Here is a 4,361-nt window from a genome sequence, read left to right on the forward strand (position 1 = left end):
GTTTGGCAATTGGCTAAAATGGCTCACAGAACTCAGGGAAACACTTTAGTTGCGTGTATAGGTTTATTGTAAAGGGCATTACTGATGAACAGGCAGACGAAGAGGCACACAAGGCAAGCTCTGGTAGGGCCCCGAGCATAGAAGCTTTTGTCCCCATGGAGAAGGAACCCAGAAAGAGACCAAATAGAAGTATATGTTTCTTATTATGTCACGTAGCCACACCATGAGGTTGGTGCAGGAGCCCTTGAAGGCAGCCCTTGCAGGATCTGAGACCAAAAGGGCCTCCGTCAGATCAGAGTTTGGGAAAAGTAGCCTGGCAGCCTAGGGGAGGACTGGACAGAGTGGTGAGGACAGAGGGGAACTGATTCACCAGAGGGAGGGAGCAAAGTGAGTGAATGAATGAGTGAACCAATGAATGAACAAGATGGAATTGGTATCAGGAAGGAATGAGACCAGATGGTATCAGATAGTATCAGGGAGCAGAGACCAACGGGCCCAGTTTGTATACGGTCTTACCAACCAGATCAAGGAGGTAGGATCAATGGTGCTTTCCTCTAAAGAAGCACATTTCCGGCCAGGCGCGGTGGCTCACGCCTGTAACCCCAGCACTTTGGGAGGCCAAGGCGGGTGGATCACTTGAGGTCAGGCATTCGAGACCAGCCTGGCCAACATGGTGAAAACCCATCTCTACTAAAAATACAAAAATTAGCTAGGCATGGTGGGGGGTGCCTGCAATCCAAACTACACGGGAGGCTGAGGCAGAGAGAATCATTTGAACCCGCAGGAGGCAGAGATTGCAGTGAGCTGAGATCACACCACTGCACTCCAGCCTGGTCGACAGAGTGAGATTCCATCTCAAAAAAGAAAAAGAAGAAAGAAGAAAGAAGACGAAGAAGAAGAAGAAGAAGAAGAGGAAGAGGAAGAGGAGGAAGAGGAAGAGGAAGAGGAAGAAAATTTCCAGGAAGAAGCAGGCTATCGAGATCAAGGCAGGGAAATGACAGAATTTAGGATAGTGCATCAACTGGGTCCAGCCAGGAAGACACATGTGTTTATCTCCTGCAGCATCAAAAACCACCCAGAAGACAGCTCAGTGGACCCTAGCAGTGGATTCTACATGTCTGCAGAAAATGAGCAGAAAACAAGCCAGAATTACAGCTATCTGCAGAGAGACTACATCCAGGAGGTCTGACGACTCAAAGTAATCACTGCAGTCTGACTTCTACCACTGACAGCCTTCCCATACATAATTTAAATGCGTAATTATAATACCATTGCTTAGTTAATGGACACCAATTCGTGCAGGAGCTGCCACAAACAGTAATAAACCAGCTGTGTTAGAAATGGATCACTTATCAGTGCGTGCCCAAGCCTCCTAATGCCTCATGATGTTTAATAATTAAATTGTGACACCCTTGAACCTGCAGCTGACACCATGGATCACAGTGGAATTCTCCAAATGGAACGCAGCCACACCTTGGCTTCTGTGCTGTGTGCTGCCACTGAGGACGCTCGATACTATCGAAGTGGTCAGATAGAGGTGGGTTATTTCCCTGTGCCCTGCACCTCCCTTCTGGCAAGTCCCCGGGAAGCAGTGGCCACAGATGAGCTGCTGCTCTCTTAAAGACTGAGATCAGGCTGGGCGCAGTGGCTCACGCCTGTAATCCCAGCACTTTGGGAGGCTGAGCTGGGTAGATCACCTGAGGTTGCGAGTTAGAGACCAGCCTGGCCAACATGACGAAATCCCGTCTCTACTAAAAAATACAAAAAATATTAGCTGGGTGTGGCGGTACGCACCTGTAATCTCAGCTAGTCTGGAGGCTGAGGCACAAGAATCGCTTGAACCCAGGAGGAAGAGGTTGCAGTGAGCGGAGATTGAGCCACTGCACTCCAGCCTGGGTGACAGAGTGAGACTCCATATAAAAACAAAACAAAACAGCACACAGATCAGGTGGCCGGGCATGGTGGCTCACACCTGTGAGGCTGAGGCGGGAGGATCGCTTGAGGCCAGGAGTTTAGGACTAGCCTGGACAACATAGTGAGACAGTGTCTCTACACAAAATATAAATAAATAGATAGATAGATAGATAGACGATAGATAGATAGATAGATAGATAGATAGATAGATAGATAGATAATAGATAGATAGACTAAAGTAATAGTCACAGATCCACTATCTTGGGGGAGGAAAGACATTCACACAGAGAATCGCTAATACATACTAGACTACACAGAGATAAACAGAGCAGGTGGCACCATAAGTTCTGCAGTGATGGGAGGACAGGGTCATTTCAGGAGATGAGACTGGCATCCTCGTGGGAGAAGATGGCCCTGAGCTGGGCATGGCAGAGGGGCTGAGAAGGAAGCGTATATGTGTGTGTGTGTGGTATGTGTGTGCACATGTGCGTACATGTGAGTGTGTGTGAGAGAATGTGTATGTTGGGGATGATTACCGAAGGCTTCCTGGCACACAGTAGGTCTTTTTTTCCACAAACAGTAATGTGATTATTGGGAGTAATGGTGACTGTCACCGTGCTTCTCACAGGCCATATTTCAAAAGGTCTACGGTGGCTCCGTTTCTTCTCTGAGACTTCAAAAGTCCTTCGAGAGTGAGTTCCCATCTCATTCCATGTCCAGAATGAAGACAGATGGCCTCTTGGCACCCATCTCTTTGGCATGAATGATGTGGGGAAACATGAATGGATATGGGGAACTGTTGCTGGCACCTGGAAGTCATCAGGTCCGGATGGAGCCAAGTCACATGGAAGCGCCTCCAGTTATTCTTTATAAATTCTTCTGAGGTTTCACTGCTTGTCCGCACAAGACTTTAATAAAATGTGGCATCTAACTGAATAAAGACTATCCTTTTGGGTGTGTGTGTCATGACAGTACTATTTATGGAGGACCTCCTATGTAGAAGTTCTTGCACTGTTTTACGTAATCATCCCCTTTCATCCTAACAATCACTCCTGTGAAGTATGTGTCCTTATTTTCATTTCATTGTAGAGAAAACCAAGGCTCTGAGACATTAAGCAATGCGCCCAAGGCCACACAGCTAGTAAGTGGCTGGGTTTGAACACAAGCCTACAAAACACGCAGTTTCTTATTTGTATTTATTATCTCATCATATTTTTGCCATTTCTTCAAAATGCAACTCAATCTCATAAAATGTCCATGGCAGCATCTAGGTGGAAGGTGCCCTGGTAGTCACAGTAAAATTCTTTCAACTCCGCTGTATATTTGAAATTTTTCATATTACAATATTAGGGGAAAAAACAACTTGATTTCCAGGTGTTTTTTCATCTGGACAAACTTGAGAACTTTGGAAAAGCTGGCTTCCCTCCCCGAGTTCTAGTTGGCTGTGTTGGCTGGGTGGGTCCTGGCACCCTCCACTCAACACCTACCTGCATATTAAAATGGGCCCTACTAGGACCCTGGGCGGCCCAGGCGCTTCTGACACGTGCCACAGACTTCCTCTGTACAGTAGGATAGATTTCCTTTAGGAATAAAAAAAACACACACACAGGAGTTTTCTGGTCGAATTCCACTCTACGAGACCTTCTGGAATCTTCCCTCCAAGTTTCTTCTACCAGATCAGCAAGAAGGATTCAACTTGGTGTCTCTGTGTGTTTGCTGTCTCATGCTGCTTATAAACTGCTCTGTCTTTAGCAATTCCCCTCAGTTATCTTGTTCTAAGGCTACAGTTAAGAAGGAATCACTGTTGTGGAGGAACTCAGAGGCACCTCCAGCTCCCGTTAGCTGGTGCCTTAATGCCGCTGATGCTAGGCTCTGACAGTAATTACTTTGCAAGTATAATGAGATACTTATGGGTCCATCAGGTGCCCAACCCATAGCATGATATGAAATATGAAGAGTTAGGCTGGTGGGTAATTTACACAACCGTCTACCAAGTCTCTCCAGGATGATTAAGAAAAGGAAATGCCGGATTGAAAAGATGCCAAGCTTCCAGCGCACATTCACGTGGCTCAATTGACAGTGACAACCATAATCGTCATCACCATCATTGCTGCTTTTGACGGTTAATGACAAAAAGCCCTCACACACGAATGCAGCACTTTTCAATGCACAAAACCCTCTTGCACTCATGCTCTCCAGCGCTCCTCACTGCCATCTGGGAATCTCCACTTTGCAGATGCAGAAAGTGAAGCTCGGACGATGGCAGGGACTCACCCTGCTAGCCCTGCCGAGAGAGGTCTGCTTTTGCCTCCCTGATTCTGAATCAGATAGGGTCAGGACTTCCTCTCTTCCCCTGGGCTCCTCAACCTGGCGCCCTCACCGCCCACTTGCGGGCCGCTCCTGCACTCTTCCGTTGCAGACAGAAACTGAGGCAGGGCTCTGATTGG

General features: G+C 47.2%; 1 long non-coding RNA gene across 1 annotated transcript; it reads left to right on the forward strand.

The window, feature by feature from the left end:
• Positions 1–1,289: 1,289 nt before the first annotated feature.
• Positions 1,290–2,869, forward strand: LOC105506563. The gene is made up of 2 exons (XR_001000946.1): positions 1,290–1,537; positions 2,543–2,869. It is a non-coding gene; the product is annotated as an uncharacterized LOC105506563 (long non-coding RNA).
• The last annotated feature ends 1,492 nt before the right edge of the window (positions 2,870–4,361 follow it).

The sequence above is a fragment of the Colobus angolensis genome, unplaced genomic scaffold, assembly GCF_000951035.1.
Source record: "Colobus angolensis palliatus isolate OR3802 unplaced genomic scaffold, Cang.pa_1.0 Scaffold138, whole genome shotgun sequence".
Classification (NCBI taxonomy): domain Eukaryota; kingdom Metazoa; phylum Chordata; class Mammalia; order Primates; family Cercopithecidae; genus Colobus; species Colobus angolensis.